The sequence below is a fragment of the Vipera ursinii genome (genome assembly GCF_947247035.1).
Source record: "Vipera ursinii genome assembly, chromosome: Z".
Lineage (NCBI taxonomy): Eukaryota > Metazoa > Chordata > Lepidosauria > Squamata > Viperidae > Vipera > Vipera ursinii.
Window position 1 is genome coordinate 92,730,339 of NC_139517.1, and position 11,781 is coordinate 92,742,119.

Below are 11,781 nucleotides of genomic sequence, written 5' to 3' on the forward strand. Positions count from 1 at the left end.
GTCTCTCTTAGCTGTGAGGAAAGCGCAGTGCTGCCTGCTGAAACCAGGCAGATTGGGAGCTGCGCAGCACATGCTGACTTTCACTCTGCTCATGGTGTCCCCTCCCCTGGATGCATGAAGTGGGTGAGGGCCAATTGCTGCTCACCTTCAGCAGATGGTGCTTTTCTTCATTCCTCCCAGAAAGTGACACTTCCCCAGCTGCATTTCTTGCCTGTTTTCTTCCTCCCTCATCACAAATATCTTCCCGCCGCTCTGCTCTTAAGGCTCTGCGGCTCTTGTCCAGGAATTTATACTGGCCTTTCAAGCCGTGGCCACCAGCAGCATGGCCACCAGCCATGCTGGCAGCCTCTCCCTCTCTCTTTATCCCTTCCTGGGCATGCAGGGAGGAAGGAAGGAGATGGGAATAAGTAAGAGGAAAGCAGGAAAGGAAGAACAGTAGAGGGAGGGAGTAAGGAGATGGGAATGAGAGGGAAGGAGGGTCTGAGGGAAGTCCTGCCTTAGTCCTGCCCTGCTGCCTTTTTGCCAGCCCCTTGCCCCCTCCTCCTGGCCTATCTTGCAGATCTCCCATCCTATCACTAAGGGTGCTTTGGTTATAATCATTTTTCCCAAATTATAATCTAGCCCCCCCCAACAGTCTGAGGGACAATGAACTGGCCCCCTGTTTAAAAAGTTTGAGGACCCCTGGTCTAGAGCACACAGAGATGGCTGGCTTAGAAGGAGGTGTGTGTGTGTGTGTGTGTGTGTGTGTGTGTGTGTGTGTGTGTGTGTGAAGGAGTAGGGGTAGGAGGCTGTGTTAATACAGCATTTCCCAGCCTCACTATTATGAAAGTAAAGACTGGGTTAGAGTGGAAAATATAACTGCATGCTAAGTATAGTGTGTGTGTGTTGAAAAGAGGTGAACGAGAGGTTACTGTGCAATATCAACAAAACTATAACATTCTATAATGAGAGCCATGCCGATCCTATAGGGAATTTAAGCACATTTTGCAGCACTTTATAATGAAGCCCATTTTTAAAAAAATCACTACAAGAACATTCACTGCCTGCATGCCTCAAAGTACATGAATGTGGGATGGGAAAAGAGAATGACTGTAGATAGAATATGAAATTATCCTTCACAAAATACCAGTGACAGTTCAATATAAAGAAAACACCATTATGATAAAAAGAGAAGCTTTAAAGTACTCCGTTATTTGATGTGGGATGGGGAATCCAAGGCAACATGACTCTTTCAAAGCCAGCCCTACCATTAGGGTTGTTGACTAAACTAACAGTCTAAGGCAGTAGATAGTGGGGGTAGCAATTCGGGGAACAGGCATTTAGGTGGCAAGGTAGTATTAGTTCCATCCTTTTTTAACTCTTTGTTTAACATCATAGTTGGCCTAATAAAAGATTTGCATTTGCTTCTACAAACTGTTCACAGTTGGTTACTCCATGATTCTGTTATATTTTAGTCTTCCCTTTCCACCAACACTGAAAGCACAATCAGCATCATGCAATCTTGGGTCTGACCACTATAAAATTCTACTAGCTAGTTCTTAGATAAGCTTGAACTACATTGTATTTGAAAAGTCTTCATTCTGCTAGGCAAATGCAGCCCTCTTTCAACATTTATAGACTCTTACACCTAGTTTCCAAATGCTGACAGCAGCACTATTCTACCACCTGCTCTTTTATGTTCTAGCAGCCAACAACCTACTCTTATTATTATGGTATGTTAACTTCTTCTGAAGGTTCTGACATTTCAAGAATTATATTTATCAGCCTGGAAATACAGGAAACCATTAATACATTGGTCTGACAGAATGCATACATGAACAGGTCCATGTACATGCAAAGATGTGCTTATACAAACATATATCTCACACTCATAAATATACTGGTCTACCTTACATGTGCATAGCCGCCTTGAGTCCCTCGGGAGATAAGGCGGGATATAAGTCCCATTAATAAATAAATAAATAAATAATACACATCAGATATACCTAAGGGGCTTGTGTAATTGGGGGGAAATATATTGTATATGAGCATGAAATATATATCTGCAACTATTTACATGCATTTATTCACCTACATATGTATACATATGTATGTTGTTGTTAGTTGCGAAGTCGTGTCCGACCCATCGTGACCCTATGGACAATGTTCCTCCAGGCCTTCCTGTCCTCTACCATCTTCTGGAGTCCATTTAAGCTCACGACTACTGCTTCAGTGACTCCATCCAGCCACCTCATTCTCTGTCGTCCCCTTCTTCTCTTGCCCTCAATCTTTCCCAGCATTAGGCTCTTCTCCAGTGAGTCCTTCCTTCTCATTAGGTGGCCAAAGTATTTGAGTTTTAGCTTCAGGATCTGGCCTTCTAAAGAGCAGTCAGGGTTGATCTCCTCTAGGACTGACCGGTTTGATCGCCTTGCAGTCCAAGGGACTCGCAGGAGTCTTCTCCAGCACCATAGTTCAAAGGCCTCAATTCTTTGGCGCTCAGCCTTTCTTATGGTCCAGCTTTCACTGCCATACATTGCAACTGGGAAGACCACAGCCTTGACTATATGCACTTTTGTTGACAGGGTGATGTCTCTGCTTTTTAGTGTGCTGTCTAGATTTGCCATTGCTTTCCTCCCCAGGAGCAAGCGTCTTTTAATTTCTTGGTTACAGTCCCCATCTGCAGTGATCTTGGAGCCCAGGAAAATAAAATCTGTCACTACCTCCATTTCTTCCCCATCTATTTGCCAGGAATTAAGAGGGCCAGATGCCATGATCTTGGTTTTCTTAATGTTTAGTTTCAACCCAGGTTTTGCACTCTCCTTCTTCACTCGCAACAAGAGGCTCTTTAGTTCCTCTTCACTTTCTGCCATTAGAGTGGTATCATCTGCATATCTTAGGTTGTTGATGTTTCTTCCGGCAATCTTAATTACAACTTTTGATTCATCTAGCCCTGCCTTTCTCATATACATATGTATATCCTTGCATAAAAATCCTGTCAGTTTTTTCACACACATAAACTTAAATCTGCACCTTCCATCTACATGCTTACATTGCTTTCACACATATACAAACTTTTCTTATGTAGAGAAAGATATATTTTATTTAGAAGAAGCCAAATTAAATTTCTTCTAGAGAGTGAACTAATAGCAATGAAAACAGAAAAATCACTGCACCTTTCCTTACTGAGATGAAAATGATCTGATCTAAAAATATTTTTCAAGTTTCCAAACTGACAAAAGTTCTAAGACTTAATTATAGAAAATGAGAATGAAAGATATTTCACAATCTAGCTTTGCAATGTTTGAATGTCTAAGAGGATATACTTATTTCTGTTCCTTAGATGAAGCTTTGACACAAGATTTCCTCAGGAAGAAGTGTTAGGGTTAGGGGTTTTCATTCATTTTTTTCATTCCTCTAGACCTGAACATTTGGAGATACAGGTAAAGGCTTCACTCTTCAGTGCTTGTTGGGCTTTACATGTATCATTGGTCAATTAATAGCAGTTTATATGACCTTTTTAACAAGTGAAGTAGTAGCTAAAATGTAGCGCCAGCCCTATTTAGGCAGGCTGAAATTGTTGTTCCAGATGGATGCTGGTGGTTGAGATAAAATCACTTGGGGCCCATTAAAGCTTGCCTGTATTATTGATGTGAAATTTCTGCCTCATGCCCAAATTTGAATGTCTCTCCTTCTCTTACTCTGGAATTACTACACAATGGCCAGGCCAGTTGGATTCTGTACATGGAAGCAAGGAAGAGAGGGCGCCATCTCAGCCAACAGTGCAGAATCTTCCTGGCAAGTTTAAATATTCATATCGTAGGTATCTGCCTTGAAAAAAATTTGCATTCCACTAAGTTGTTCATTTGGTAACATGATCTGTCTTGAGTACAATCAGGTCCCAACATATAGAAAGCCTGTATAGGGCTCTCAGTTATTATTCTTTTGGCTCTGAGAAGAAATCTGAAAGATTAGACTTCAGCAAAAACCCAGCGCTGAAGCCAAACATTAAAATACTGGCACACAAGAAAAGGACTGCCAGAATGTCAAATTGTGAAACACCCATAAAAATCACAGAAAAGTCAGAGTTAATCTCAAGATAGTGTTTTCTTTTTAGCCCCTGAAGAAACTGACTCATCAATATTTAGGGAGTATATTTTTGGCTACTCTTCTTAGCTTTCTTCGACACAGTTAATATTTACTGAGTCTCCTGGGCCCAACATTACCTCAGGTTTTTTGCTTCAGGTCTACAGCTGCAGTTTCTTGCTGTCACCATAGTAATGCCTGGAATGTAAGCATTGTGTTTCCCTTTCTGTTAAGAAAATAAGTAAAACTAAAGTAGTCAGCGATGGAAGCAGGGGTGAGGAGTGAGTGCCTTTCTAAGCAACTGTAACTAAGATTTTAAAGTCACATTGACATGATTAGGTTGAAAACTAAACATGATTTTGGGAGAGAGGACTTTGCCATACCAACTAGCAGCAGCCAGATCATGATAGGAAATATATGAATGTCATCAAGTTATGTATTCATTTCTGTTTATCTAAATTATACTAATTAAGCAAAGTTTGCAAAAACTACAGAAAGCCACAAGAAACCTAATCTTTGAAAAATGACTGGAGGTCTTAGATATATTGATGTAATTCAACAAACCATCCGGGCATTTGAGTTAGCCAAGATCTGTTTAAATTTTTGCTCTTTCTTCCAGTGAAAAGAAGTTGGTGGTTGTAACATGAAAGGAAAAAAGAAAAAAAGGAAGGAAGGAAGGAAAAGAAAAGCTATTTGCACTGCTAAGGAAATATAGTTCTGCGTAGTTCTTGATGCAGTATTTGTGTGTTTAAAATATTAATTTCATTTCAAGAAAATGAACTAAACAATATTAAAAACAACTGTATATAGATATGTAAAGAGTAAAGGAGCTTTAGTCATTTTTCAAGGCGGGAGAATGAAGGAAAAATAGGAATGCCAGAGTTTTTTTATTAAAATAAAATGTTAATCAACTTAATATTTTTACAATTAATAACAGCAGGTACTATTCCTTTTTGGTGGCAAGCAATAATGATCTTTAAAATGTGGAAGTCATATTTTTTATGACAATGAAGATCATTGGGTTATTCAAATATTATTCAAAAGATATACAATACTAAAATAAAGAATAAGATCTGAAATTGTATTTATTTTTCTTATTTGCAATATACATTACAATTCCTGGTTATAAACCTGGCATATTAACATTTTTAGTTAGCTTCATCTTACTACTATATATTAAGTGCATAAATAATTCTATTTAAATAACACTGGAGATAGCAAAAATATCATGCTGCAACAAATACAGGCAAAAAAGGAATCTTTTATAAAAAATTGAAATTTCTGTGTTTACATGCTGACACTTCAAAGAAATAAAGTGACAAAGAAATGTTTTATATTATCCAGTCCATCTAGTTTCTTTTTTCATGCCAGTACAAAAAGTAGGAAAACTAAGCAGGTTTCAATAATAAGTACTATGTCAGCTGGCTAGATAGTGCTGGGTGAATTTTATAATAAACAAAAGACTTTGACCTTAATTAACTGTGATGCCTTTGTCTTTACCAGCTAGGTGCTAACTTTAAATTCTGTATTAGACTCATTTGTAATCTAGTCTGGGAATCAATGATGAGCATGCACGTAGAAAATAAATGTGTGCACCACTGGAGTTTTGCTTTTCTTTCTTTTAATTAACAGCCAAAGAGATGAGCATTTAAAAAAATCACACAGAGACTTACCTCTCTGTTAAAACAAGTGCAGCAGTCAAAACAAAACAAAAAAACAAGGATTCACCTACATCTCTGGGACTTTAATAAATCACGTATTTGCTGCTAGCTTTGTATATTGCAGAACATTCTTCTATTTTCTATTATTAATTTAGGTTTATCTTGCTGGTTTTAAACCCTATACTTGTGCACTATACACGATGTCTTTATGTATTTTCATTAAATATTCAGCCTATTATTTTAATTGTAAATATATTTTTATTTTTTAATCATATTGAGATTTCTTTTAATGGGAAGTGCTATAGAAATGCTTTAAAAAGTAAAAAAAAATTCTCAGAAAAAATGTTATTTTTTCCCTATGTGTTACTGAAGCACACTATAAAAAACAAAAGTACACAAAAATAATCAAAACAGTCACTATTAAAATTATAATGCAATGCAATCCTATGAAGTGGAAGAGAAGTATATTCTGTTCACATTAATTGTATTCCAGAATGACTATTAACAGATTTACAGCTGTAATGTTAAACTGCATTAAACAAAAAGAATAGTACCAAATTCTCAAACTTCATGATTCATTATGTATATATATGTATGCACTGACATTTAATTTTGGGGGTAAATTATTTCATTTTATTTATTTAAGATCATATAAATCCCAAGGGATTATATTATCGCCAAATCACAGTACATTGGTAAATTAATATTAGGAGAAATAAAAGAAATATATGTGAAACCTTTGTCTAGATTTAATTAATCTAAAATCAAATAATAAATACAATGCTAGGAAATCCACAAAATGAGGGAAAATCCTTCAGAACCCAACCATGTTTATTTAAATTGTTTTTGTTGTTTTATTTTTAAACTAAATATTGTCTCTCATGTAGTTGATTTATTTTAAGAATTTGGTGTTCTGTTTTTAAACAGATTATTAATATGCATTATATATGAAAGTTAATTGCCTGATTTTAATAGCCTGCTTTTCTATAACACATCAGAAATGCCAAAGTAATAAGAGAATCAAATAAATTTTTCACTATACTACACCAGCTTCCTTGTTATATGAGCTTGAGTATAAACTCTTCAACTTACCTGGACATAATTTCACTTTCCCAAGGAAGTTTTGCTGGCCAGTATTGAATAAACCTATTTCAATATATTGTTGGATCTTTGTCTGATAAAAAAGTTTTAATACAGGTTCACAAAGGATCCAAGATAAGGATCAGGCACAAGAAGTATGAAAGCAAACATAACTTATCAAAGGGAAAAGGGAAAGAGATAAAGACAATGAGTAAAGGTTAAAATGAAGAGGAAGTCTTACCACTCACTTTCCTCATATTTATTTTATTCCACCTCATATATTTTTTAAAAAAACTTTTTAATCCAGCCTTTGTTATTTTTATAAATAATTCAAGGTGGTGAACATACCTAATATTTACTCCCCTATTTTCACTTCTTCCTACAGACCCAGTTTGTTTTCCAAGCCCAGGGACTTCTGGCAGTGAGACAACCTGGTCAACGTACACAATATGTGGGTATACAGCTAACAAGAAGGTTAACTTGTTCCCTCAACAGTGAGACACTGGTGAAGTGGACACAGCAGTGCCTGCATTTTCTGCATCATATGAAAAAAGCACTTTTTCCTTCACCTTAGCAGTTTCTAAAGAGGGACACCTGAAAGCTTTCTGTCATATTATATTATTGTTTGGTTTGCAAGTATTACTGTTTCAGAGAAGAAGGCTATGTAGAGAGTGGTGAGAACAGTGGAAAAGATTATTGGAAATTCACTTCCTTCTATCCAGGACATAGCATATAAACGCTGATTCACCAGGGTCTGCATTATTGTCAGGGAAGCTACACTTCCTCTCCATGACTGGTTTTCTTCGTTATCTTCTGGAAGGAAAACTCTTTTTTCCATTATGTATTCAAGATGGACTGTGATTAGTATATATGTATATGTCTGTATGTATGTACACAGTATATATGTGGATGTATGCGGATATGTATATATATCTTCTTTTGAGAGTGGGTATCAGAATTTCATTTTAATGTGTGCCATTGTGTACATAGAAAAGTGACAACAAATGTTATCTTGTCTTATCTTATCTTGCCTTGTCTTGTCTTATCTTACCTTGTCTTATCATCTTATCTTATTTTGGGACAAACAGGCAGAAGACTAGAAGAGCACATCTATGAATACCAGTAAGAAGACATGATGAAAATTTGTTAATTTCACAACACATGAACAGACCTGATCATAGTTTCAGCTGAGAAATTGTGAGCATCCTAGACTAAGTTAAGTTCCAAAACACTACAGAATTCCTGGAAACCTGGCACTCAGACAAATCAACTATCAGCAGGCATAGGGAGACAAACAATATCTACCTACCATTCAAAAGAGGCACTCAAACAGCCAAAAAGAAAATAAAATGACCAAAAATCATCCTCACCAGCAATCAACACTCAGATAAGCAGAGATTAACACCAAGATTAATACTAGACCAACTAGACCCATACTAGATCAATATCAAGCATAAACAATACTCAAGAGAGCAATTCACACAAATTAACAATAAACAACAGCCTATTTGAGGAAGCCCCAAGATGATTCCCACCAATACTGCAGGAAAAGCCACTACTATATAAACAGAGAATAAACTCCATTCCCTTCTACTACTGATGATGTTACCTAATTGGATAATGAAACATCTGCTAGAAAACAACCAAGCTCACAGAGCACCAATGACCCCATAATTCTACCTTGTGCTGCAAATACTCTTTTATTGAAGTTACTCTTACATTGTATGACACTGGGGAAAGGGGAGGAGTTAAACAAATCTCTTTGGTCCCATCTCAATTTTCTCTTCTCAAAATAATCTGTGCAGAATTGTGTGTGACAGGATCACTATAAAAATTAAAATTGCATATATTCCCAATTCTTTTATTTTTCTTCAGAGAACTTTGTTTCAATTCCCCAACTATCCTTCCTGCATGCTTCATTCTTTAGTTTTATACTATATATTATTATTACACTGCGTATACAGCTGCACGAAGAGTTATTCAAGAAAGCCAGTTAGACTTTCAGCCACTTTTTAAACTTCTAGTTATTAGATGATTTAATTTCATAGACATCAGGAGATATTTATATTCTCTTTCAGTTTTTTTATTTAATAAGTATGAGACTTTCCTTATTTTTGTACCATTTTGTATTAACTAAGAGCTTGTGAAAAATACCATCCTCATCTTCCAATAGCTTGAAATTGCTATAAATCTATTCTGTGTACTGTGCAATTTAAAATTGTTTCCTTGACTAAAGATTATGAAAAAAAGGCTTCACTACATTTTGCAACATTATTGTGGGCTTTTTCCATACTTTTATCAATATTTTTTCTGTCAATGTTCCCAAAACCATGTTTATCTCTTTTTGAATAATGACATAATTGTCGTGGCAAATAAGGCAATTGTCAGAGGAATCCTTGAACTCCCAAACTAATACATAACAAATAATGAGGCCATAGCAATCCTGATCGACACTTTGAGACAACTAAATAATAGAAGCAGGGGTAGAGCTTCCTTATGGCATCAGTTGTGTCAGTGATATAATAAACTCTTTACTCAAATTACATGATCTCAAAGACAGTCCCAAAGTTTAATCTCTGCATTATTTGTAGTGGATAGAGTGAATTTGCCATGACTTTGAGAAGAGGAAAACACATTCATATTGCAATGTGAGACTTATCATCCAGCAGATGCTTTAGTATAGGGACAATCATCTTTCTATTGTTGTCATGAAAGCAGAAGGGGAGGAATAGGCTTGCTGTCTGATACATGTTGCAAGTCCCAAAGTTCTACAGCACTGGCCAAGTTCTATGAGAATTTTAGAACTTATAGTCCAATACAGAAGAAGACACCAACTTGTAGAAAAATTCCTCTTAAAAAGATAGCTCTTTTTTTATTAAATTAAACCATATTTAAATTGTAATTCCAAAAGTAAATTCAAAATATGTAATACAAATGACTAAACAAGTCGTTCTATTTGCTTAAACATTAGGGTTTCAGGATCGATTGGTTAGTTGTCTTCCATTGCAATGGAAGTTTATAGCGGGAAGCATGAAACTTTCTAGTATTAATCCTAGAATACAGCACTGGAACTGAAGGTTTCTTAGATCATAATACCTATCAAGGAATGAGTTTGTCCTTCCTGCTACTCCCCATGGAAATTAGTAGAATTTATGAACTAAATGGCACAGAGCATCAGTACTGAAACTATACTGTACTTTTACAACAGATATGATATTAATATATTCCATAAGAATAGCCCAGTCATTTAATTCAGGAGATAAAATCCCTGAACAAATAATTTTTAACTAATATAAAACATCTTTTTGGGCTATATGTAATATTCTCCCATCTTGTGTAGATCAAATAGTTATGACTCTTTTCATTAGCCTTGTATGTGAATTTAGCATAGAAATGATTTTCCTGACATTCCTCCAACTCCCAACAGGACACGTTCTCCCAATGAGATCATCAGATTCATGGTGAAGCTTATAGGTTTGAAAAACTGAGTCTTTTCTGATATTTTTCACTCTTATTAGGCATCTGGCAACTTCCACTGGCATATTAAATCAATTCAAACTCCTTGGACTCCTGAATTTTCTAGCAAATTAAAACCAGGTTATCTGGTCCCCTCCCCCCAATATTTGGACTACAATGCCAATAATTGTGGCTGGGGGTGATAGAGTATTATCTGAACGGCATTATATTGGCCTTCCCACCTCCAAACAATACAATAATCCATTAACTTCTTTACTAAACTAGATAACCTAGGATATATGAACCAAAAAATAGTTTATTGTTTAAGTGGATTTCGATCTCAGTATTCATGCTTTAAAAATTTTGATTTTGATTTTAATATTTCCTGCTGAATATTATCTTATAAACATTTTTTAAAAAATATTTGTGTGTGCGTGTGTGTGTACATATTTATCTTGATATTTGTATGCTCTTGTGTGCTTCCAAAAGTGATGCTCATTTTATATGCAGACCTTTCCTTTTTGTTCATGTGTGGAGAAGGACAAGGAATTGCAAAACATGAAGAATGTAAGTCCAGAAAAATACCTCACTGTAACTTCATCTTTAAAAAAGTCAAACCAAACATTTATCTCCATCTCTACTTATCACATCTCCGAATACATTCTACGATAACTCTGTAATTACATATCCAGAAGAACACAATTTTCAACCTGATTTTTTTTTAAAAAAATCATTACTTCCACCGTAAAATACTTTTCCTCATAAAAGAACTCTACTGCTAAAAACAATAAATATGAAAGCACTGCTTCCTTAACCAGATTCCAAGAATTTTATATGCTGTAACTTAAGCCTGAGAAAACCAGAGGATATTAGATGAACTAAACTGTCTTAGCCAGAATTCTCTGGTTTGGACTGCCTCTTTGATGTTTGCATCAGAGACCCTTTGATGTCTTAACATTGTTTTAGAAATTTTTAAAAAAACTTGACTTCTAAATCATTTGGGTATTATATAAATGACAATATGATGATGAATGGCATAGAATTTTGAAAAAGACCCTTTTTTCCTCCTGAATATTAAATTAATCACAAACTAAAGACTGTCTAACATTAGTTTCTGATGACTTCAGAGGTTCTTTTGGCATTCCAGATGCAGAAAGAAAAAAATAATAATTTGACTTTGTTGTGAGCACCTTTCCACATCTGCAACCCTGTTATACAATAAAGTCTTGTTCCTTTGTTGCAAGATTGCAATGGTTCTTTTTTTTAAAAAAAAATAATAATTTAAAACATGTGGCCACAGAGTAATCCAGTAAGCCATAGGCATTTTATATCAGCGCTTTCATGCAATCATATATAACGTTAACCATCTGGATGAATGGCTAGATAGAAAATTTTTGTATTGATAGATTAGAAATGATAGCATGATCTAGAGACAAAATACTATCTTTCCATTATATCATTATCATTCATTTTGAAACAATGTCCTTTATATAGTATAACTATTCTGCATTGTATTAAAGCT

At 35.4% G+C, this 11,781-nt stretch overlaps 1 long non-coding RNA gene across 1 annotated transcript; it reads left to right on the forward strand.

Moving 5' to 3' along the window:
• The first annotated feature begins 2,953 nt into the window (after window positions 1-2,953).
• Window positions 2,954-10,677, forward strand: LOC310649826. The gene is made up of 3 exons (XR_014494319.1): window positions 2,954-3,795; window positions 7,189-7,254; window positions 7,892-10,677. It is a non-coding gene; the product is annotated as an uncharacterized lncRNA (long non-coding RNA).
• Window positions 10,678-11,781: the final 1,104 nt, after the last annotated feature.